Source organism: Prionailurus bengalensis, chromosome C1 (genome assembly GCF_016509475.1).
Source record: "Prionailurus bengalensis isolate Pbe53 chromosome C1, Fcat_Pben_1.1_paternal_pri, whole genome shotgun sequence".
NCBI classification, from domain to species: Eukaryota; Metazoa; Chordata; class Mammalia; order Carnivora; family Felidae; genus Prionailurus; species Prionailurus bengalensis.
This window is the reverse complement of record NC_057345.1, coordinates 195,619,621-195,646,447: the sequence shown is the minus strand read 5'-3', so window position 1 is coordinate 195,646,447 and position 26,827 is coordinate 195,619,621. Positions and strand designations below refer to the sequence as shown.

The 26,827-nt window shown below is 36.3% G+C and overlaps 1 protein-coding gene across 1 annotated transcript in view; it reads right to left on the bottom strand.

The window, feature by feature from the left end:
* The window catches only part of MAP2 (microtubule associated protein 2), a 284,797-nt gene that overhangs the window by 194,861 nt on the left and 63,109 nt on the right, over nt 1-26,827 (bottom strand). Inside the window, exon 2 of the mRNA XM_043577693.1 lies at nt 20,681-20,730. The gene's annotated coding sequence lies outside the window, so the exon portion shown is untranslated. The remainder of the gene's footprint in view (nt 1-20,680; nt 20,731-26,827) is intronic.

Here is a 26,827-nt window from a genome sequence, read left to right as displayed (position 1 = left end):
CTCAGTCACTTGAGCAACCGACTCTTAATTTCAGCTCAGGTCATGGTGTCACAGTTCATGAGATTGAGCCCCACGAGGGAGCTCTGCCCTGACAGTGTGGAGCCTGCTTGGAATACTCCCCCTCCCTTTCCTTCTCTGCCCCTTCCCTGTTTGCATGCTCGTGAACTCTCTCTCTCTTTCAAAATGAATTAATAAACTTAAAAATGCTCCTGCTCTCAGGAGCTTTCTAGTTAGAGGAAACACATAATAAGTAATTTCACAGATAAATAAAACATATCAAATATTTCTACAATATATAACTGCCATGGAGAAAAAACAAAATACAGGGTAAGGTAGATTGGAGTGAAGTATTCATTTTTCACACAGGGTAATGTGGGAAGGATGCCTACCAGATATCAGACATAAGAGCTGCTGCAAGAAACTGAGACAATTCCAACCTGTAACTTTAGCAGTGACTTATCCCCCAGATACCAGGATTAGTATAAAGAATTTCAGATAGTGAGGGTGTAGAATTCATGGGAGTCCTCCAGCTTAGAGACGTACTGCATTCATATATTCACAGATACAGTTTAACTAGGTCTGGGAGAGAAGAGAAAGTATTTGATGGTTTCTGGTCTGCTAGCTTTACAGAGTTGGAACTACATCCCAATCACAGATGTGTTTTGGAGGATCAGGCTTAGGACAGAGGTTTGCACATCTTCCAGGTGTGAAACGAAATTTTTCCAACAGACAATGACCACAATCAGAAAATAGGAATACCGTCTGATTTAGTTATAGCTCTCATTCTAGTGACACTTCCTTCTTTTACGTTTAGAATGGCAGAAATCAGCCAATGCTTCTTCAAGGATCTAGCACAGAGAGTTCAATTAGGAGATAAATTCTGCAGCAACTTCTTACTTTTCAACATATAACATAGAGGCAGAAGGACAGAAGGATTTGCTCCCAGGCAGAGTCCTAGCCTAATTTTATAAATGCTTACATCTGAACTGTAAATACTCAGTAACTTACTCAAATAAATCTAGAGTGCTCTAAACACATACTCCCACCACCACCACCCCCAAAATAAACCAGAAAGATCCCAGAAAACCAAAAGACTGAGAAAAGTCTCACTCACTCCATTGTATATCTCCATGTGCTCATATGTAGACACTTATCTGCATATTCTTTGAATTGCATTTCCCTCCACTTTCAGAATTTTCATACATTCAATGAAATATGCTGTTTGTCCTTTGTATATTATTATTATTTAATCTCTTGGTTTTTTGCATTCTCATCAGGTCACTTCCTATACTTGTAGTTTCCTCTTTTAGACCACAGCTGCCTCAAGCTGACTGCTATACTCAAGAGCATATGACATAGGAAAACAGTGATCGGGCACTCCCAATCCACTGATGGTTAAGGATACGTTCTGAATTATCAGACTGGCTTTCAAAGCCCACGGCATGTTTAATTATGTGGACATCTCTTCTGTACTGCTTTTTAAACTTTGAAAATATCAAAATCATGGCATGACGTGGGAAGAATTCCATTTTGACAAAATGAAAAACACAAAAATTCTTCTACTCAGAAAAAAAAAATGTAATGGAGAAAATAAATGCAAAAATAGAATTGGCTAGAAACCAGCAACCACAAGAAAAGAAATATTGCAGGAAATGGAACTAATCAGTTACTATAGTGAAGATTTTTTTTTTCCCAGACTTTCTTTGGGAAGGGGAAAAAAAAGAAATTGTAAATTAATGTATGAACCAAGTTTGGACAAAGCTACATATGCGGTCTTGAAGTATACAGAACTCCATGTGAATGTATCTTGAAAGGACAACAGAGTTTTGATTTAGTGGAATTTTCCAAGTTAATCTTGAGATTCTTCTGATAGCCTAGTAAAAACTTTAGTTACAAAGGTTGAAGCTTTTGAGGAGTAAGGTCTATATAATTATGCTCTGATACCCTTTCCAAAGGCATAGTTACCTTTGTCCCTAACTCAAATTACTCCAAGGGGCAGTCCATTCAGGAATGGACTTGCTCTGGCAGAACTTTCCTCAGCTCAACAACAGTCACTGCCTACAGATGAACCTTCCATGAATTAACAGTCGTCCACACACTGGCAAATTTTATAACCTGAGAAAGTTGCTCCTTTGGGTCATTCTCTTATAACTTCCCCATATCACTTGGCTATTTTGGTATAAAATACACTGATTGTTTTTTAACTGTTTTAAGCCTAAGAAATGCCAATTCTAAATATGGATATGGAAAATTGATCTCTGTGTTTTTAAAAATAGATTTAGAAATAATTGTCATTTACTTGCTAGGAGTTTTTGGAAAACCAGGGTTATCAAACTTGCCAAATATTCTGTGATTCTAAGTTTAAAAAAATTAGTTGCTTATTTACTTAAAGTTATTTTTTTAAAGTTTGACAGCCTTTGGGCACTGCAGGGATGGCAGTTTCAGGACTATAAAGGGAGTAAAATAATCTTTATATAACGTCCAATATCATACTTGAATTTAGTATGTGGTGTCAAGAAAAAAATGGGTGCCCAGAAGTTCAGACTTTATCCTGACACCCAGGTTGACAACAATCATAGTATTAAAAACCCGGAATATCTATACATCAGAAACCACATGGCTTATCTCCATGTAGTTTATATACAAGAAAACCCAGGTCCTGAGAGTTAAAATGTTTTTATTCAAAATCACGCAGGTGCTTAGCAGAAGAGGCAGGAATCAAACCCAGGTTTCCGGATCCCAAGGGACATTGAGGGTCACTATCATGGGGTAAGAGAGCTCCAGTCAGTAACAGAACAACACAACAGGTAATGAATTTAAAAAATGGTTGACATGGAACTTTTTTTACACCTTGTTTTAAACCACAGAAGTTTATGCACATATAAATTAGTGAAGGTCTTGAGACATTTTATAACCACTATGTCATAATATTCAGGCAAAAGACAATGATTGGAAAAAGAATGGCTAATGGAAAGGTTTTTGAATCAAAGTATTTTGTGGAATTTTTCTTTTGCCTGCTCTTCTTGTATTTTACAAATTTAAGTATGAAAGTTGATGAATGTGTATTTCATGCAAGATACTCTGCTAAGTACATTACATACATTACCTCATTTATTTTTTTATAACTACCATATCAACTTTTAATCTCAATTTTTTAAGACTTTTAATATAGCAATTGTCATATAGCTAGTAAGTGCTGGAACCAGCATTTGAACCCATTTCTATATGATTCCACAGCCCATATGTATATCCAACAAATTAAATCTCTTAATTCTTGAAAGTTATCCCTCTGACCCTGCCTACCTTCTCCTTATTAGTCTCTAATAAAATATGTATTTCTTTTAAAAAATTTTCATTAAAGAAGCTGTTTCTGTCCGTGGAAAAAAATCATATTTCTAAAACTGGATGGAAATAAACATGAAAATTGATTCTGAGTAGGAATAAATAAGATAACCAGGATTTTCAAAATGAAAATCTTTATGTATCAAGCATCTAAAATGCCTTCTCAAGGTTTCCATGCCAACCATTCTAGATACTAAAATAAGCTGTGAAATAACATTTACTCACACCACGTTATGTAGGCTTTTGATACATTAAACTGTTTTAATAAGCCCAACTAAATTTTGAATCTTTAGCAAATGGGAGAAATAACACTGGCACAACTCATCAGTGAGGCAAGCAACATAGTTTTTGTTTTTCTAAATGAGAGAAGCCTTGTCAAACAGATTTAAAGGGGACTTTTCATTTCCGTTAACTTTCTTTTTATGTATTTCCATAGTTAGTCATAGCTTTTCAAAATAGAGTTTTATAAAGTTACGCTTAAGCTATAAACGGCGCTAAGTGCTTAACACTGAATTTGTAGGCAACAGTTCCGCAAATGTAGGGCACTTCCATCCTCGATACAGACCACCTAGCAAAAAAATAAATAAATGAATAAAAAGTCAAATGGAGCTGAACAGGTCTGCTGATTCCTCTCATGCAGTATGAAGGGATTTCTTTTTATTTGCCAAACTCCTTAAGGGCGAAAATATTGCAGTTTGATTGACAGCTGAGTATGACAGGGGCCTCCACTGGGGAAGAAGAAGGGACTTCTGCAGGTCAGGAGGAGCAGAAAGGAGGCCCAGCCTCCAAAATGCAGAAGGCCCAGGCACAGGGCAGCCCAAACGGAGTGGTTAGAAAGGGATACCACTGCTCAAGACAGTAGTTTGAGAGAGGCACACAAGGCACTGGGAATAACAACCAGCAACCCAACAACAGCAATGACAGTGAGTGTAATCAACACTTAATAGCTACAAAAACTCTATCAGGCAGGTTACAGAAAGAGGGCAATGACAAGGCATGCATGGTCTCTGCCTTCAAGGAACTTAGAATCTAATTACTAAGAAAAATGAAGGTTGATTAAGCAATGCAAAAAAAGTGAAGTGTAATGACAGGTGAAAGTCGAGGTGTTACAGGAATGCATAGCCAAAACATCTAGCCCAGTGGAGGGAAGGCTTCTCTATGAAACTGATACGTGACCACGCATTTCAACAGAAAAATGGAAAATAAAGGGAGAGGAAGTAGCAAAAGATGAGGCTGAGGAACTATTTACTGGAACTAATTTCAGGTGAATACAAATATCAGAATTTAATTTGTATCTTACCAGCCTTTCCATAAGCATGCAATATGTCATATCTAAAAACCAGACTGAGGTATCCATAGATAAACAGGAAAAGACAACTCTAAATTCATTAGAGTCACGACTACTCGACTACTCTTATGTCACCTATGATTGTGGGCTGCCTTGAGTTGATGTCTATGGTTTATTGGTTTGTGTTTCCTGTCCATAAATTATAATATGTCTGAGTGGGACACTTATTTCTGAGGGGGTAGCATCAACTATTACTTTCCCTTAATGAGATAGATTTAAAATTTGGCCAAAGGTGAACAGACAAAGAACTTCTAAGTAAGAGCTTTCAGAAAGACCCTAATTGACGACTCTTCTAATAACAATTTCCAGGATTCCATGCCTCTCTCATTAGGAGAGACCCACAACTGCAAGCTTTTTATACCTATTAATAATTTTGAAACTTATTTTATGTTTTTAAATTTTATTTATTTATTTTGAGAGAGAGAGAGAGAGAGAATGAGCTGGGGAGGGGCAGAGAGAGGGAGAAAGAGAAAATCCCAGGCAGGCTCCGCACTCAGCACAGAGCTTAGCACAGGGCTCCAACTCCCGAATGGTGAGATCATGACCTGAGCCGAAATCAAGAGTAGGATGCTTAACCAACGGAGCCACCCAAGTGCCCTGAAATGTATTTTATATACTGATTTAAACCCTCAATCAGTGACTCCAAATCATAAAATACATTCACAGCCCTTTCAAGTTATTTTGAAAAGTATTTGTCACAAACATTTCTTGAAACATGCTATAAGGCACTATTTTCCTCAGTCTTGAAGATTTGTCAACCTACTTCAATGACATGATTTAGTATCATTCATCTAAACCTGTAAGACTTCTGCCAACTCACTTTTCTTTCTCTGCCTTCAGGGTTCAAAATGCTATTTTGTGGCAAATGACATCATTTTTGCTCTGGCCATGTGCATAACGCTCCTGACTTCTGTCTTCTTCGTTCACGGCCATGCCTTTCTGCTCTGATTAGCTCTTGATGTCTATGTTACTCCTTTTTTTTTTTTTTTTCTCTCCTATCGTAGAGGAGATCCAACTGGTGAAATAAAAGGAGCACTGCCATTTGTGGCAGAAATGACCGGAATGACGCTGGCAAGAGCTGTCTGGTTGGATCTCTAGTGTCAGGAGAAGTTCACCACAGGTTCTGCTACATCTCTAAAAGTGAGTGGACAAACTCCCCTCATTTGAATTATATTTATGAAGACAACCTATTCTCAACCAAATCTCTGAACATCTATCTGCCAAAAATTTTGTGTGTGTGATTTACGCTTTTACTTATAAGAAGTCATAATGCTGAACAACTGAACTATATTATCAAATATTTAATCTATCATTTCAGCGAAAGGAATGGGGGGCTCTTATACTTATGACACAATAATTATTCAATTTGGCAAATTAGTGTGTGAAGCTTCTCCTTTATAATATGCTATAGAATTTTATATGTAAAGCTTTAACTATTGATCTCAAGATCCCAATTTCCTGGAGTATCAGTTTAGATGGAACATGAATGTGCTTCTAATGTCGTCTTTGAAAGGCACAGAGTCCCAGCTGACAGAATTTGAATATGGCCAAGTCTCTTTACTGTTCTTTCTCTGAGAAGTTAGAAAAGAGGGATCTCAATCCTTACAAATGAAGTAGCTTTTTTTGTTGTTAAAGAAGATTAAAGAGTTTACAAGAAGCAAGGCAGAAGAACAAAGACAGACAGATGAAGGTAGGAGGAAAGGGTTATGATCCAATCAGACATCCTTTATTCTTTAAGAATAAATTGTGTCGTTTCCTAGTGATGACAAAAAAAGGGGGTAGGAGGGAAACTTGACAGGTGCTGCCACAAAAAGGCTTTTAAAAGCCATCAATAGATGCATTTTTAACTTGTTGATAAATGAAGACAAATCATTTAGCAAACTCTGTATCACATGTAGATACGCCACACAAATGTTCTGTAGAAGACGTGTTTGTATTTCAAAGGCTGTTCCACCTAAGTCCTGAATATTAGAAAGCAAGACAGTGCCTGTCACGTTCCCTTTGATGGGGTTCAGGACCGGTCACCCCAAAAGGTGCCACTTGGCATACTGATTGCTTTGAAATTAAAGACACTTAAGAAACAGCTGAAGTAAGAAGGACAATTTGATTCTTCTCTGTCCTCATGAAAGCAGGACATGAATTTCCTCTGTGAAGGGTACCCTCCCTGAACTTGGAGGGCGGAAGGCCTCCTTCTCACCATCGATAGGGATTTCAGGGCCAAAAAGCCTATATAAACAAATCTTGCTACTTCATTAATTTGCTACCCAAGCCTAAACTTCTTTGTCTTGTCAACTCTTCACAAATTTATGGTTTCTTTGTCTAAAAGGTATAAAAGCTGCCTTCTTTCATCACTTCTTTGGATCTCATATCTTTGGGGCCCATGCATGAATGAAATGAAATTAAATTTGTTTTTCTCCTGTTAATCTCTCTTCCATTACAGGGTTGTCTCAGCTGAGAACCCAGAAGGGTAAAGGGAAATTTAGTTTTCCTCCCCTACACCTTCCGGCACACTTCTTGGCACGTCATGGTGCTCACAAAAGCTTTTCTTTAATGAACCAGAAATTTACTATTTGTAAAATGTACATTTACACAGCCTGGAAGTAAGCTTGCCTGAACACTAAAATAGCAAAGTATAAGTTCTAACCCTGACTTTAGAGGCAAGTTGGCAAAATGAGGGATTCTCAAACAAGGACGCCACACACGATCTTTAATCTGTTGTCTATCAACATTATTTCAATAAGGCATTAATTCAGCATAAACAGTTTTGCTCAAATGTTGTTGTGTGATATGGGCCAGGGTAAAAATAATCCAATAATATACAATGAAATCTAAAACTGAGTCCACTAAAAATTATCCTATGAAATGATAACCTCTTGAGAAGTAAATGGCCTTACTCACATGGGAAAGTAATTTTCCTTGTTAAAGGATGACTCCTAGAAGCCTTATGTTGTCTGGAGAATTTCCCCTCAGATACATTCCCTTATGATTAGAAGTTAGGTCTTCATCCCCAAATTAATAAAACAGAACAGAATAAAATGATATCAAATGATACTTCTGCTGAAAAGATTAAGCCCTTGTAACATTCTTTACTCTGCACAGGAAACTAAAATGTATGTAGGGGAAGGGTGCTGCTTCATTATTAGTCATTATTAGTCATTATTAGAGCTTTTCCATGTCTTCCTTTAGAATGCTAATATATGCACATACACAAATACGCATTTTCAACTGTTCCAATTAAATCTGAAGAATTTTAAGGAAAAAAAATAACTTGTACGGAAAAAGAATGCTCTCATTAGAGTATATGGGTTTTTGCTCTGTATATGTATACATATATGAAGAAATTAATAACTGGATGTCTTATAAGGAAGCCTGGTCTTAGTAATCTCCAGATCTATTTATCATCAGCAGATGCTCATCTGGGTGCAACCAGAGTGATTACTCCCAGAAAGCTCATAATTGCAGTAATTAGGGTCACGTGACCTCCAGCTTGCATTTCTTTAAAAAAGCAGAAGGCCAAACATTAGCATTTGAATGAGTACCAGAGGTCCACCAGTTCAGAAAGTTTAAGTTAAATGCACCAGAAAGCTTTGAACACACTTAAAGGAGTAGTTTAAGTTATTTTTATATTGTCCACTCCGCCCTCTGCAGAGCCTGAGCCTTCCCAGACAAAGGCCAAATCTGAGCAGTACGGCCCCACTAATTTACCCAGCAATGGCGTTACAATGACTGAGGAAGAAGTGATGATTTTACCTAAATCTTTCCACTTTAAAGCCTATTTTTTCCCTTTGTTTTAGAATATATTAGCAGTATATTTGGAGGACCCAAACGATCCATTGCCTACTTTTTTAAAGAAAGTGATTTTATTCATTGGAAGGGCAAACACAAATGAAAAATAAGAGGCTTAATTCTGCCCATTAAAAATAAGAGACTTCACCCTCTGCCTTTATCTTTTAGAATTTTTTTCATTCTCCTTTTCAAATGCATATAAGTCTTTATAATGGCTAATTAAGCCTTTGGCCCCTCTTACACTCAGGAATGTTTCTTCAAGGGCCTAGGAGCCTTTTTTTTTTTTTTTTTTATGCAAACATGAAAGGAGGTAGCTTCTCTCTCTCTTTATATCTTCCTGTGGGAGATGAGGAGCCTAACTTCAGTGGGCTCCTTGCTCCAAACTGTAAAACTACTTGCTATCATAAAGGTTAGGAGAAGTGTGTTTCTCCTCTAGAGAAAGCCAATTAGCTAACACAGATGGTCACCCCAATTACCAGGTAAATTTAGTGCTCTTACAGAAGGATTAGTTATTGTTTCTCTTGAAAGCATGTAGATAATGGGTTTTATCTGCTTGATTATAAAAAAGACTGAAATTTCTTTTGGTCTTTGCAATCTCTTCTTACTGGATTGCCTTCAATGTGCATCACATTCTCATTTAGTGTTTATTGAACAAAAGGCGGTGTTTTGTTTTTTTGTGTGTTTTTGTTTTTGTTTTTGTTTTTGTTTTTCCTCTACTACCTTTGTGGAGAAGATTTCTGAGTTGGAAGAAGTTTGTTTTTAATTATATTTCCCCAATAATTTAAATTCCAATTAACCTTTCTCCCTTTAGTGGAGCCCTTTTAGATAATTTAACAAATAATTTAAATGGTGAAATTCCAAATTTCTCATGTGAAATTTGATTACAGTACTTCAATTTAGTACTTCATTTACCTTTAATTATAAACATTATTGAATTATAAATTTAATTATAATTATATACCCAAAATAATTATCATTTGATTATAGTGCTTAAATTTAGTACTTCATTTACCTTTAATTATAAACAAGTTTGGCAACATTGATATCAAAATTAAATAAAACCTGATAGCACGAATGTCAGCTGGAGCATTAGTTCCCTTATGTTGAGATACTGTGTTTTTGTTTTTGTTTTGTTTTTTTTCATAAAATCTAACACACAAATGTAACTTTCTTTTTTTTTTTCAACATTTTTATTTTATTTTTGGGACAGAGAGAGACAGAGCATGAAGGGGGGAGGGGCAGAGAGAGAGGGAGACACAGAATCGGAAACAGGCTCCAGGCTCCGAGCCATCAGCCCAGAGCCCGACGCGGGGCTCGAACTCACGGACCGCGAGATCGTGACCTGGCTGAAGTCGGACGCTCAACCGACTGCGCCACCCAGGCGCCCCAAATGTAACTTTCTTAATGGAAGCTCTTGGAACAGACATTCACATTAGTATTTCTGTACGTAATTATTCTTTGTGCACCAAAAGAGTATGAAAGATCTAATGAATTGAATTCCTGCTTAGAGTGAAAAAAAACAGATACACATTAAAGTTGACAAAGGATATGTGGATCAACAAAATGGAGGCTACCCACCCCAGTGGCACAGCCCAGGTGACAAATCTAAACTTAAGTCAGACTGCACTTTTGGGAAATAACTGTCCAGGAATCCTATCATATACCAGTCACAATCATCCAACCCAGCTTTAGCTAGGTTACCTTTCCCTAAATAACAGAACCTGCTTAGAAAGAAATCCTCAACTTCCTAGCCAATCAGGCCCTGTTTCTGCATTGCCTCTTCTAATGCTCTATAAAACTCACGGTTAACCAACCAAAGTCCCCAGAAAACCATTCCACTGCTTGTGTTCCACTGTGCTCCTTGTCTTTCCTTGAACAGAGGACATAAGATTTGTTACTAAATTGTATTGTCATTGTCATCTGACATAGTTCAACAAATATTTGTGGAAAGAAAAAACAAGAAAGGGAAGACTGAGAAGAGGAGAGGGAAGAGGTAGAATCAGGTCCAAAGTAAAACCGTCTTGCACCTTCTGTTTCAGGTTTCCTAACTTCTCAGTCTTTGGTACTTTCTCTGTGCCTTGGCTTCCATAGACCCCTTTCAAGAAATGCCCTTCTTTCTCGACCTCTCACTTTCTATTTTGCCTAAATTCTATTCACCTTTAAACCCAACTTAAATTCTTTTTAAAATGAGGTAGGTCTCTGTAAATTACAGTGAATTAAATCTTCTCTAGATCTCCCTAGAAGGTTATGTCTGTACTTAGGATTTGATTGTATCACATGTATTAGTTACTATTTACATGCTTTAGTTTTCCCTTTCCTTAACTTGACCACAAGCTATTGGAGAAAAAATGAATCATTTTTAATACTTCTAAAGCATCCACAGAACCCAGCACTCAAATAAATTGCAAGTGTATTCTCAATACTTGACTTATTAATAACTGTTCTGTTTCACTGGAACTATACTTTCTCATGTAGGCTATTTCATATTTGCAAAGACTTTAATATGAGAGTACAGGTAACAACTCATGATTTAGAAATCCTTTCATCTGTAAATTTCCATGAAACAATGAGACTGAAAAAAATAATTTGATTCCCCATAGGCACAAAGAGTTCACATCTGGGCTATCTTACTCCCCTCCCCACTCCCTGCCTCTTTCCTTTTTAAAAATTTCCATTTGGCTATCAGACATTTATCTGTGACTAGGATTTTTTTTTTTTACATAAACTATTCTCCTCGTTGGGCACATTTCTTGCTTCCCCCACCCCTCATGATCATTTCACCGTATGAAGTGATGTACCTCCATGTGGGGTCACCTTAGCTAATGACTCCTGCATCCAATAATGCGCTACATTGTTTGATAGGCTGAGTTGGACACCATATATGGCAAAATCAAAATGATGAAATAAATAAGTATCAAGAACAAAATCTGTGTGGACTTCATGGGATAAATAATAACCTGGGAAAAATACCACTGAGCAAACCATGACATAGAAGTGGAAAAGATACTACATTTAGGGGCGCCTGGGTGGCGCAGTCGGTTAAGCATCCGACTTCAGCCAGTTCACCATCTCGCGGTCCGGGAGTTCGAGCCCCGCGTCAGGCTCTGGGCTGATGGCTCAGAGCCTGGAGCCTGTTTCCGATTCTGCGTCTCCCTCTCTCTCTGCCCCTCCCCCGTTCATGCTCTGTCTCTCTCTGTTCCAAAAATAAAATAAAAACGTTGAAAAAAAATTTTAAAAAAAAGATACTACATTTAATCCAAAGAGAAACTAAATACAGGAAAATAATAAAATTAATAAACATTGCTTCAGTCTCTGCAATGTAAAAAGAGAATACAATTCCAGGTACAGTGGAAAAGGCAGAATGATATTTGATAAGGGAAATAAAAATTACTTAGGTAACTTTTCTGGGGAATTTATGTTTACAGTTGATGCACAATCACTCAAGTATCATGAGATATTTTAAGGTCATTTAAGTAATTATTAATATGTACCATGGGGGCACCTGGGTGGCTCAGTCGGTTAAGCATCCGACTTCGGCTCAGGTCATGATCTCGCGGTTCATGAGTTTGAGCCCCGCGTCGGGCTCTGTGCTGACGGCTCAGAGCCTGGAGCCTGCTTCAGATTCTGCCCCTCCCATGCTCATGCTCTGTCTCTCTCTCTCAAAAATAAAATAAACATTAAAAGAAAAATGTTTTTTAAAAATATGTAACATGCATTTTTTTATGTTGTGTAATACTTGTGTGAAATATAAGAAAAGGTGATCACACTACACTTAAATACCTACATGTAATAGCCTGGCTTGAAAACAGAAATAAATTTCTCTTTGGTCATTGATTTCACCTAGCCTACATAGCTGCTTGTGCATGCCTCAAATATACTACTAATAGTGAAAAATGTATATCCTAATTTCCAGTTATTTAAAACAGGAAGAAAATCCCAAAGGAACGGAGTACAAAGGTCCTCTCCCTGTGATATTATTGCCAAATCATCTGTATTACATCTCTCGGTCCCTGAAAGATAATGGAAAGTCAAATGGAATTTGAAAGTGTTTGCATCTATAGAGTTGCCTATCAAATTAAACATTCTGTTTACTAACCCATTTTTTATACTTATTTTATCCCCCAAAACACCTCTATATTTTTAAGAACTATTACATTTTACACAGAATCAGTCGTTAATAAAAATTGTCTGGTTTTGTGACTAAGTTTCTCTACTCATAAAATGAGGATGATAGTACCTAAAGTTTTAAATATCTATTCATATTCTAAAAGTTAGAATATAAATATGCTTGCCCTACTTTTGAACTATAAACTTTATTTGAAAGACATATAACTTTTACAAAAGACAGAAAGGGGGGCTGAAAGAGAGACATGGATGGATATATAAATATAGAAGCATGTATATAATGTACTGTTTTGTTTTTATTCAGCTCTTTACTAATTAGATTAAAATAGTGGCAAGAAAAGTAAACAAAGCAAAGACTGAAAAAAACATAAGCTAATGGTCACGGGACATTGAATAATATGGAATGAAACCAAGTCTACTTGGATTTTCAACTAACATTTTTATATTGCCAAATAACTGTAGGGAGTTTGTTCAGAAAAGGCAGATAATTTTACCTTCTTTAACAAGAATGGCCCATCAAGTATGCCCCAAAGCAAAGCCCTTGTATTGTTCATTGCCAAAACTATCCAACACCAGTAGGCATATCTATGTATCTATCTAGCATCTATATATGTTACATTCCTTTTTCTGCTATGCAACTGATGATTTTCTATTCATAGATGAATAACTAATGAAACTTAATAACATCACGTGGGTTTATAGAAGCTGAGGAAGAAGAAAGCATATCCCCTTTCAATAAAATAAAGTTATTACCTTGCAGTAAGTAGGCTGTGAAAGAAATAAAGCATTTCTAAATGAATGGGCTCCTTACATAAGAAGAAAGTACTTCTTGTTTTTAAATCCTTCAAACTTCCCTAATAAGATATAGGCCCAAATTAAATTCATGGTATTCTTTAATGATATAAATAATCTGCAAAAAGATCAGCAGAGCTACTCTTTGGAACAGCATTCTTTCTTTCACATGAATTGAGGAAAAAAATAAAAATTAGCTGGTCAGTGAATTAAACCCACAAGTTTGTTTTCAGAAGCAAGGGATTTATTTGAAAATATAGCCAAAGGACTGTCTTTTGTAGCCATTTGATACCATAAACATTCAGTTAAGAAAAAAAGACTCAGCTAGAATTTTTTTTTTTGACAAAGAAAAAATAGACTCATTAGTAGTTACTTGATATATTTCCAGTGAGTTGCTTTATCCTATTTGTCCTCTGTGGCAACAACAAGCCTGTTTCCTCAGTATGTCAAGACTCTCTCAAAATAAAGGAGCAATTCTGGTAACACATCTTCCTGAGGTTATTTCCCTAGATCATACGAGGAGATTGAGAGGTGATAGCAAGTTTGTTTCTGATTAGGTTCTGGGCAGGCTACCCCAAAGTATGTCACTTGGCATATTGATTATTTTAAATAAAATTTATTGGGGCGCCTGGGTGGCGCAGTCGGTTAAGCGTCCGACTTCAGCCAGGTCACGATCTCGCGGCCCGTGAATTCGAGCCCCACGTCAGGCTCTGGGCTGATGGCTCAGAGCCTGGAGCCTGTTTCCGATTCTGTGTCTCCCTCTCTCTTTGCCCCTCCCCCATTCATGCTCTGTCTCTCTCTGTCCCAAAAATAAATAAACGTTGAAAAAAAAAAATTAAAAAAAAAATAAAATTTATTTAAGGAATAGCCAGTGCAAGAAAGACACCCTGATCCTCTTTTGTCCTCCCGAAAGCAGGAAATAAATCTCCCTTATGAAAGGTATCCTCCCTGTACTAGGAGGTAAAGAGACATCCTTATCACCAGAGAGAGGGAATTCAGAGTCCAGAAGGCTGAATGAACAAACCTTGTTACTTCCTCACTAATTTACTACCCCTGAGCCCAAACTTCTTTATCATGTCAATGTTTCACAAATTTATTGTTTCTTTGTCTAAAAGGTACAAAAGCTGCCTGCTTTGGTTGCTTCTTTGAGTCTCATATTTTTATGAGCTCTCATACAAAATTAAATTTGTTTATCCCCTATGTTAGTATGTCCTATGTCAATTTAATTATTAGGGTAGCCAAAGCACCTGGAAGGAAAAAAGAGAAAACTTTTCCTCTCCTACACCTGTCATCCCCACTTTCACCTGCCCCCACCTCTCCCATTCCAAATCATGTCACAAGCTTATTTCTTGATTTCAATGTTTGTAATGGGAAAGGATTACCTTTTATAAAAAGGAGAAAATAAGGATTTACGATGCTTCAGATTTCAGAAAGCTGCACCAGAGAAAGCAAATTCTCCCTAGAACCAACTGGTCTTTCCAGTTTGACATGTGATTCTAGTAGCTTTGGATCTTTCCTTAAAGTGGCAATCAAATAATTAGGCATTCTGCAAATTTTCCTGGAATCTCAGAGTCACTTTGTCACATGTTAATCCAATGATTAGAATTCTGGGTAAGTTTTCATCCATTAGTATATTTATACTATTATATTATGCTAAATGTAGGGATAAAACAGAATGACAAAACAATCACCTTTACTTTTTTAAATTCCACATATTAAACCTAATGATTGTTACTGCTTCAAATGTTTTTTGGGTGATTTATTGTTCAAATAAAAGCCCCTGCTTTTTTGTTCAAATTTTTCCATCACCAGGGGAGAAAATACGGTGATTAATAATTATTAGGACTGGGGCGCCTGGGTGGCTCAGTCGGTTAAGTGTCCAACTCTCAGTTTGGGCTCAGGTCATGATCTCACGAGTTCGTGTGTTCGAGCCCCGCATCAGACTCTGGACGTATATATACGCACAGATCCATATATATGTTTAACTGTGTATTTCGCTTATAGACACACAACAAAATTGTTCATTGTGGCTTGCTTCTAATCTTCAGAATTCATACAATAAGCAATTCCTGGATGTTCACTCCTACAAGGCCTGACCAGAGCATGAGACAAAATGGCAAAGACCCCAGTTGCTATGAGTTACTAGGAGAGATAAGAAATATCCAGAACTAATCATAACATATCGAGGTATGAAGAAACACTGTGAGGTATGTGTGAAGCAACATGAAACAATTTAGAGGCGAAATAGAGTTTCTCCCTCAGGTGATACTGAAGGCTACATAGCTGGTCAAAGACTTGTTGGTCTTGACCCTGGAAAGCTCAAAGCACAAAGCTTATTCAGAAGACATAAGTGTATCCTCTCTCCCCACTCCTGATTATATTATTCTCATTTTCTACATTGGTTTTCTTTTTTTGTTTGTTTGCTTGTTTTCAATTTTTTTAATGTTTGTTTATTTGAGAGAGAGAGAGAGAAAGAGACAGACAGAATATGAGTGGGGGAGGGGCAGAGAGAGGGAGACAGAATCTGAAGCAGGCTCCAGGCTCTGAGCTGTCAGCCCAAAGCCAGACACAGGGCTCAAACCCATGACCCAAGAAATCAAAACCTGAGTCAAAGTCAGATGCCCAACCGACTGAGCCACCAAGGTGCCCCATTCTACACTGGTTTTCTTAAGTGAAAGTCCATTCAGTTGTGCAATATGCAGCTTAGTTTGTCATATATGTGTATAAAAGTTCTGGCTTCCTTCATTTTTATATTTTATTTTAGAATATTTATATTTTATTTTTAAAATTAATGTCAATTTAAAGATCTTCATTAGTTTTATTGCCTGCCTTAAGAGAAGCACCAGAATATATTCCTTATGCAAAACCTAGAGGAAAAAAAGACCTCTGATAGAGATTTTAAAAGTGATTTGGAACCCTCCCTTTTTTTACTCATAATTATACATTACCACATTTAATATTTTAATTGAAGTATAAGTTATTTTTGTTCCCGTTTTAGAGATGAAATAATGAAAGCAAAGAACTTGATGGCAAGCAGCCTAGTAGTATAGAAACATAATAGAAAGCATCAGAATTCAAGGCAAATGTATAGACTAGAATTAGGAGGAAGGACCACGTCCAAGTTGAAATGGTGAGATATTAGAAATCATCTGAGTGTCCAACAATAAGTAAAATAGTGAAAAAAAATATAGAATATCTATAGGATAAAACCACGCAGTCACTAAAACCACATTTTCTTTTTTTTTTTTTTTTCCACCCCAAGTAACCCATTTCCAGACTCTATGTTCATAATCTCTAAAAAATAGGTGCTGACAGTATTACCACACAGCCATATTTTAACTAACTTAAAACATTTGGTTACGTTGAAAGATATTCACAATATATTGATGATAAAACAGGCCAAAAAAACAAGTTTTACAGTCTGGTATCAGTTCTGTTAAGATTTGAGTATATCTACTGTGGTAAAACCACATTTTCAAGTAACCAGAAGTTACAGGATACAAAGTTTAACTTCAATTTTGTGAAAACAAAGCAAGATAAAAAATGGAGGGAAATATACCGAAATATTAGTAGCAGTATAAATAATGAAGAGAAAAAATGAATTGGAAAAGTAGATACACATTTATACACATTCTTTTAAAGATAAAATGGTGGTGCAAAATGTTTTAAGAATCAGTAACAAGTCTGACTTTCTAGTTTCTGGACATCATTCTGGTTCCCATTTGTAATAACTTTAGGGAATTTAAATTTTTTGCCAATCTAAATTTAGTAATACTGTATTTCATAGAATCTAAGATACAATCTATTGTAAGACATACTTCCATTTGCTAGGATAAAAGAAAAAAATATTTGCCAACTATGGCATTCTTTTTTAATTTTACATAGTTTTATGTGAAAGAAATGGACATCTTAGAATTGATGAAATTTTGCAAAGACATTTCTCTTCTAAAAATTTTATTGAGGTATAACTAACATATAAAATTACATTACTTTCAGTATATAACATGATTCGATATTTGTATATATTGCAAAATGATCACCACGATAAGCTGTGTTAAATCTGTCACCACACATAGTTATAAAATTGTATTTTGTTCTGATGAGAACTTTTAAGATCTATTTTCTCAGCAACTTTCAAATAGGTAGTACAGAATTATTAACTACAGTTACCATGATATATATTACATCCCCATGACTTATTCATTTCAATACAGAAAGTTGGCACCTTTTGACTACCATTACCCATTTTGCCCACCCCCCCCATGCCCCTGTCTCTGGCAGCCACCAATCTGTTCTCTGTATCTATGAACTTAGGTTGTTTTCAACTTTTTTTTTTTTAAGATTTCACATATAAGTGACAACATATAGTATTTGTCTTTCTTTGTCTGACTTACTTCATTTAGCATAATGCCCTCAAGATTCATCCATGATGTCACAAATGGGCAGATTTCATTATTTTCTATGTCTAAGTAAGTCCATTTTGCACACACACACACACACACACACACACACACACCACATCTTCTTTATTCATCCATCAATGGACACAGATTGTTTTCATACCTTGGCTATTATACATAATGCTGCAATGAACATGAGGGTGCATATCTTTTTGAGTTAGTGTTTTCATTTCAGAAGTGAAATTGCTGGATTATATGGTTGTTCTATTTTTAGATTTTTGAGGAACCTCCATACTGATTTTCATAGTAGCTGTACCCATTTACATTCCCACCAACAATGCACAAAGGTTTCTTCTTCTAGACAGCCTTGCCAACACCTGTTATTCTGTATCTTTTTGATCCTGGCCATTCTAACAGGTGTAAGGTGGCATCTGATTGTGGTTTCTATTTGCATTTCCCTGATGATTAGTAATGTTGACCATCTTTTCATGTGTCCAGTGGCTATTGGTATGTCTTCTTCAGGAAAATGTCTTATTTAGTCCTCTATCCATTTTTTAATCAGATTGTGTTTTTGCTATTGAGTTGTATGAGTTATTGATATATTGCGAATACCTTATCAGATAGATGTTTGCAAATATTTTCTACTATTCAGTAGGATGCTTTTTTATTTTGTTGATGTTTCTTTGCTGTGCAGAAGTGCAAGAACATTTCTGGCATCCCCTTTTGTATACCCCATCTGTATCTTGCTTTTATCCAGCGTCACTAGTTATTTTGCTCAGCTAATATTAAGAAGGAGCTTTTCTATGACGAAGACTTTTTTCTGAAGCAAAAGACTTAGCTCTAGTTTTGAAAAGAATGGTCATTTTCATTATCTTATTTTATGTTGAGAGTCTGGCTGTTTCTGGTGAATTAATACATTTTTGAAAAGCCCTGCTATATCTAGCTACGTTTTCAAAGTATGATTTAGATAACTAACAAATTTAACTCTTTTCGTTCTCAGCTGAAAAGAAAAACAATACCAACTATGCTAAACCACACATATACATGTGGGAAGACACCTAGCAATGAGAGGATTAAACATGTTTCCATTTCTACATACATTTTATATATTTTAATTGATATATTTATTTTGGAATATGTAAGTCACCCTGACTTATCTCAGTTAGACTGAACACACTTAAATTATGTTCACCCTTCCACAAAAGCAACTCTCCATATGGAAGATGGGTAGTGGCTCAGATCAAGAAAAGTTTCTGTGTATTACTCTTAACGTTTTTTTTTTTTTTAACAAAATTTTTTACTTCTTTTCTTTTACATGTTTCTTTTTATTTTTTTTTCTTCTTTCTGAAAAGTGGCCAAAAGGAGATAAGATTTCAAGTTGCCATGTCAATCATACCAACCATAAAACACAACCCAAGAAGGAAGAGGGCAAAGTATGACTTACTTTTAATTAAAATGAAAAAGTAACAGTACAAAGTTAACCCTATATATGAAAATATTCCTAATTCAAAGGTTTACACTTTGCCAAAAATCTCATCTACTTGTAATTTCTGCTTGGCAGATGGATACGGACTGGCAAGAAAAAGAGGAGTAGCCAGAAGTTCAAAAAGTCTTACAAGAAATTTCATGTTTAAATGTGTGCAAGTTTACATAGAATGTACTCAGGAGCAGATGCGAAAGGAAGCCAAGCTAAGTATCTTCAATAAACTCAACTCCAAACTATATGAATACACATGATAAAATATTACAGGATACAAATAAAGATTTTCAACTATCCTTGTGTAAACATTTTACTTTTTTTTATTGTTTCTAATTATCAGTAGGCATGATTCCAACATAGTCTATTTACTATAATCCATACATATTTCAAAGATAGGAAAGCATAGTTTGTACATGAAAAAGAGAAACAGTCTGTGGTGTGTGTGTGTGTGTGTGTGTGTGTGTGTGTGTTTGTGTGTGTAGGGGGTAGACGAGTGAGGTCAGAATTGAAGACAGAAAAGGTACATATTTACTGTGTGCCTGCCATGTGCTAGACACTGCAATTTGAAGGGTAAATGTGGGCTTTGAAGGCTAATCGTGATTAATGTAAGCATAAATGAAAAGCCGATGTTTTTCTCTGTTAATTATTAATCAAAGCCCTACACAAAAAATTTAGCAACACCTGGCATTTTGCTGTTATATAAGCAACAAAAGCCCTCGTTTCATACGATGACTGGTTTTTTCCTTTCTTTTAAAATCTGAATACATATTCTAGAGAAGAAAATAGAAAGGGTAAGTAAAATTCCAAGCTTACTGATGAGAGGAAACTTCAAGACTCTGTTACTACTCTAAACCCAGTTTAAGCTAGTTTTGAGTCTCCCATAAAACCAATTAACAAGAAAATAGAACAAAAGGAATGGCATCTTAACATTTTTGCCAATTAATCGAAATTTGCAGCTGATAAGCAATGTCTCAACTCCACCCATCTCAGGAAGTGTGGACACCAAACTGTGGGTCTCAAGTGTTTCCCTGCAAATTCAGGAAGCTGACCATTCTTTAAAATGTTAGCCAGCCTTACAAAGAAGTCATTCTTCTGACATATGTATTTATTAAATGAATAAATTAGAATTGGATCTTATTTATTTGATCAAAATTCAGCTAGTAAGACAGGTAAAATAAATGAAACAATACTTGATAATGAAATAAATTATACTAACTATGAAAACAAATGCTGCTGAGGAAAACATGTGTGTTAAGTGCCCCAAGTCTGAAATCATCCATTTCTCACTAACTTTTGGCTTTCAACATCACGCTCTGCAAGAGTTGTTTGACCCAGCTGTCCAAAGGCCCAAGATGCCTCTATTTTATTTCACAGCTTATTCATAATCGATATAAACACATCACCAACCTTAATTCCAGCCAGAAGTCACAAGATACCTTGGATCAGATCAATAAAATCTGAAAGATAAACAGAAAAACATCCTGTAAATTAAATCAACTGAATGATTCAATCTTTTATTTTACTAAGAAAGAAGATGAAGTCAAGTTATTTGGTTCCTTGACCATAAAATGTACTGGCTGACAACACATACGTTTATAATAAGGAGGGTTATGTAGTTATAAAACTTTATTTTCTGGATCTTGTTTAACAAGATGTATTATATGCCCAAATTAGGCCCTATTTTTATGTTCAGCAGTTTTTACGTAAAGCAGAACAATGCTTGTGCTTATGTTCTAAAACATCAACCTCCCCTCAATTTTTTAACCAATTCTGTATTCATAGACTACCATTTCTCATGAAAGATGTTTAATTGAAAATAATAAAACGACTGCATTTGGATCCTTAGTCTGGTTTAACAGTCTGCAGATTTTTAGTCCAGTATCAACAATCTGTTAAAAAGCAACAGAAGCCAAATAAGGCAATTCCAGGGGCAAAATATCCATCTTCCCACTCCTGTCTTACACTTTAGTCCTGCCACTGAATTATGCTGAGAAGCACACTATCAAATGGAAGTACCAAAGAAGATACACCAAGGACAAAAGCAAACCCAAAACTTCCGTGCCAAATGTCAGCCTATCTTTTGGAAAGTTAGTCAAGATAATAACTAAAATGACATAGAGCATAACTGTTGACTTGCTGCAGGGAGTGTCTACTGCTAAATCTCCAATTAAAAACAAAAAACAAGTGAGAAGTATATTTGTGAGTTAACTGGTTAGAAGTTAGAATTTGTTCCCCAAGATATTGTTACAAATGGTCATTATTAGACTCCTAGGTTAAATCCAAAAGTAAAATTAACCTTAAATGGTAATTATTTAATGAAAAGATAGTCCAAAGTAATATTCATATACTCTAGGGAGTTCCGTTAGTTAGCTTGGCTACAGTAATCATTTCACTATGTATATCCAAGCATCACGTTATCCACCTTAAGTATATAGTTTTTATTAAAAGATAATATAAAAGAAATACTAATAAACCAAAAAAGTATGATTGGACATGAAATTCCTGATTTTTAATCTCAAGGGTAGGTGCTTAAAAAAAAGTGAACTTTATTTTGCAAGAATGAATTAACAGGTGGATAAATTTCTGAAGATTAAACGATAGGATTTGGGGGCATTTTGAGGGACTTTCAAGATTAATGCCTTTAATAGGTCTACTCCCATTTCAAACACCTGCCTTTATCTTACTTTGATACCAATATTATTATTTTTCTATAAAGCCACCAATTCCCAGGCTGTGTGTCACAGTACCCCAGGGCACCAGTGTAAATTCAGAGACTGATAAATACATTCAATAAATGAAAAACACAGCAACATCCATCAGGCACAACACAAACTACTAACTTGAAGTAAGCCACAGTTTCAATTTTAGATTTTGCTATGTGTGTTTCAATGATACGATAACTTTGCAAAGTTGGATTTTGATAACGTTTGTAACATAAAAGCAAATATGGCATGAAAACCAATGTGGAATAAGAAATGAGGATGACAACATCCAATCAGACTCCCAGCTTTGAGGGCTGGGCTGTACCCAGCAGGCACACACACACATACCATTGGTAAGTAACTGTGGGTTTCTAAGTATGAAGTAAAAAGACTTTTCTTTCAATGTTTGTGTATTTTTTTTTTTCCAAAAAGCCATTCAGTTGTTAGGGCATACATACTTATGCTAATGAAACAGAACTGTGATGCATTTCTTTTGGCCTATGGGGTGCCATGAAAAAAATTACTGAGATACCCAGAATGCCACAGAGAAAGTCTGGGACACTCTCCATTAAGCCTAGTTTTGTTTTGTTTTGTTTCTTTTTTGCCCCACAAATTTAAATAAAAAAGAAAGTGGGAGGGATTAAACCAAGAAAAAAAGACTAGTAAAGGAGAGAAAAGGAAAAAGAGAGGAAGGAAAATTTTCCTAAAATAAGAAGAAAAATACTGGGAGAGGAGGAAGGTCAGTGGTTCAACACACCGAGCAACTTTGTATGTGTGGCTGTGTGTGCTATATACGTACACGTGCATGTGTGAGTGTCCTATTGTGTGTGAAAGAGGAGGCTAAAATAGTACACATGAATACCAGAAATGAACGACAAAGAACAAGTAGTGGGCACACTGCATATATGTACATTCTCACCATGTTGATTACCAGCCATCATTCCCTAAGAAAATGTGGCTCCCTCGTTGTCTGGAGCCAAGAGAGACTACATAGATCTGCACATTCATTTGTGTGCTGTCCTAAGCCTCGATGTACGATTTGGCCATAGCTACTGCTTGCTAAGACTTCTTTAACATACTAGATCAAGATCCTGATATCTTTAATATTCTTTTAAATAAGTTGGATTTTATCCTTTCTACATATATGTTTTCATAGTAAAAACAGAATGATATTTATAGAGCTTTTCAGAAGTCAGGCTTTATGGAATATGAACCTGGCTATTTATGTATTCCATACATGGGGAGAAATTCTAACTTGCCACGGCCACTACCTCCCCACCCCAACCCAGCTCTGCCTCCAAAAAATTCTAGTTTATTTTCTTTTCAATATAGCATGAGTCAAATACAAACTTTATTTAAAATATTAATTCTGGGGTGCCTGGGTGGCTCTTGATTTCGGCTCAGGTCCCAAAGTCATTGGATCAAGCCCCAGGTCAGGCTCCATGCTGAGCGTGGAGTCCGCTTAATTTTCTCTCTCTTGCTCCCTGTGTCCTTCTCCCCCAAACATGCTCTCATGCTCTCTCTCAAAAAAAAATAATAAATAAATAATAATAATAATAATGCTATTTTAGCTATGCAAATCTTATATTTGAACCCTTTGGCTTAGCACAGTGTTTAGCACCCAGGAGAATGTAAATAAATATTTGTCAAATGAATGAGGGTGCTTGGTGTTGTGCTTTTCTGATGCTTTGCCAAATTTCAATAGTTGAAAATTCCCCTTTGGGCAGAAATAAGAAAAAAAAAATTTCATCCTGTCCCACCTGACTTGCATCAAAAAAATTTAATGGAGACAAAGTTCTGAGGAAGAAGGGGTGGACAGTCTTGACCTGGTGGACTTATGTTCACTTGGGCTCTTAGGATTTTTGTTTGTTTGCTTGCTTTTCTTATCTTAAGGAGGCTCTTCCATTTGCAGTGCCAAGCAAGAGCAGCTGCTTTCTAAATAACAAGTCTCTAGACCGTTTTTTTTTCTTTCATTCAACCCAGTTATTGAGCAAATAGGCACAGAATAGTGAAGATTTATGTTGCCCTAAGGCTCAGCCTTCACTGTGAACATCTGCCATTTCAAACACACAGGTCAAGACTCAGTGTAGTATTGCACTAAACAATGCCCTAAGCAGAACTCAAATGAAATTCTTTTCAATAGGATTCTGCATCTGCTTCCAGGCAGCTTAACTTATCAGCATATAAAAGCACCACTTCTCCATCCTCTTGCTCCACAACAAAAAGGTAGGGGAAATGTCAGAAAATAATCTTGAGAGTTAACTGCTACAGCTTGTTTCCCCGCTCTCTTTTCCAATAAGAAATGATCTCACGCCTACATTTTATAAATCATATTGTAATGATGAAATCAGATTATAAACTCTGTATCAAGCTGAAGTTTGCTTGTTTATACCTCACAAGAAATAAAAATGGAAAACAGCAGACATATTTTAACTATTAGATTACCCAGGTCCGTTGTGAATTGAAAACCCACCTTTCACACTTGCTGTGCTTTTCCCTTAGAGTTACACATGAATCTCAGTTTACAGAAACTGTTGTTGATTAGTAGAAAAGTTACTGCTTGAGCATCAATTTACAGATACAAACGTAGGAAAGACTGCAGTTGCAAGACAAATTAAAAATCAATTCTGTTAAAAAAAATTAATTGAAGTGCTTTTTAATTGTTTATAATCTTTAGTTTTTAAAATATAGAACAGTTCTGTGGGGTATTTTTTTAATAGCCTTGTTTAATATTTCAGAGATCTAAAGTTCTTTACCATCAAAGAGCTTAGTGAGAATGCGGTGGGATGGGGGTGGTTATGAAAAGCCAAAAGCCAAAAGCTATGATACTAAACAGAATATGCTTGCTGTCACAAAGAAATACCAGCAAAGAGCTACAGGAGATCAAAGAAGAGGAAATAAAAAACACAACACAACGAAATCCTATTATATAGATAAGGATTCACAGAGGACAGGCATTTGAGTTGGGCCTTGAAGGAGGTAAAGGATTTTGATAAGCAGAGATGGAATGGGAAGGAGACCCACTCAGATTAATGGACTCAGCAGAAACAAAGTAATGAAAGAAGCTAACCCCAGGGGCTGTCTGTACAAACACCTGCAAGCCTACCTGACTGGAATATAACACATAAGAAAAACACTAATTGGGTGAAAGGCTAGGTTGGGTCTGTATAGGGTAATAACCTTGAATGACAAGCTGACGAGGCTACATAATTAAATATATTTAATTTTGTATGCTAAAGTGAACCACTGAAGGTTTTAAATTCAAGAATGGCATAATTAGGTAACTGAATCTGGCAACACTGTATAGATTGGATCAGAGATGAGATGAGATTAAAGAGTCAACCACTTAGATGACTCCTTCCAAAGTCCAAGTGAATGATAAGGAAGAGTCAACTCAGGTAGAGATAGTGTCAGTGCAAAGGAGGAAGAATACCCTAACTACTGCATAGCAAGTATCTTAGCTCAGGCTGCCAGAACAAAATGCCATAGATGAGGAGACTTAAACAACAGAAATGCATTTCCTCACAGTTCTGGAGCCTGGAAGTCTGACATCAGGGTACCAGCTTGATCAGTTTTCTGGTAAAAGCCCATATCCTGGCTTGTATACAGCCACCTTCTCACTGTGCCCTTACATAGCCACTCTCAAATTAGGGCCTCATTTTATCGACCTTATTTAATACTAGCTACCTCCCCAAAGTCCTATCTCTAAATACAGTCACTTTGGGGGTTAGGGCTTCAATGTAGGAGCTTTGAGGGGATGCAATTCAGTCCATAGTGCTGTGTGTAAGTCACGGAACTTAGGAATCGGTTGGATATGAAAGGCGCAGGACAGAGAAAAGGTGCCGAAAGAATTCTGAGGGTTTGAGACAGACTCTCAGAAAGATGGTGCCATTCTTAGAAACGGGTAAGGCTGAAAGAAGATCAAGGCGCTGAGCAAGAGTAGAGGGCGAGGGGCTTTTGTAGACACATTAAGTTTGAGTTTCTGGCAGGATAATCAAGGGAAGGTATTTATCAGACAACTGACCTATTCGTGGAGAGTATGATTCATGTGATATGCAAAAAGAATGAAGTCTTACTTAACACTAAAAACAGAACAAAAAGGAATGAAAACTATGGTGATATAATTAAGCTAAAACATATCAATATAAAATCAGAAGTATATGTGTATGATCCAAACCATAGAGTTAGGTAATCTAGCCAGCCCACATTATTGTATATTTAGTCACCATCTTGATAGGTAGATATAACATTAATAAAGTACTGGCCACATGCATACCCACATTGTTCTTAATGAATGATGCTGTAGCCTGCCTACCCAGACTGTGGGCTGCTCTGGGTCAGTGACCCAGCAAATCCATGTTTGTATCTCAAGCACTTAATGTGGTGTATGGCATAAAGTCAGGGATCTATCTATAAATGTGGAATGAGTCACTCCCCGGAAAAACAGGCTGAGTCATGGACACTCCAACTAATTTCACCTCTAGACTTTATATTATTCATATAAAATAACACTGTAGGAAGCCAGGCACTAGGTATGGCTCTTAATGGAATGTTCTGTACTCTGACATGTTTGCTGCAGCTGCTATAATAATGATGGCAAATACAGGGTAAGACTACAGAGGGCCAGCTACGTGTGTCTAAGTCACTCATCTACTGTCACAACACAGAAAAAAGAATGACTGGGTGTTAGGACAACTGGATAATAAGAGCTCACTTAAAGTGAAGCACTTTCAAACACCTCAGTCATGGAATTTGTTTTCCAAAACTATTGTACTGTTTCTAATACAAAACAACAGCAATAGTAAGAAATGATCATTAAGTGTCTACATAACTCAGACATTGTACAAAAATA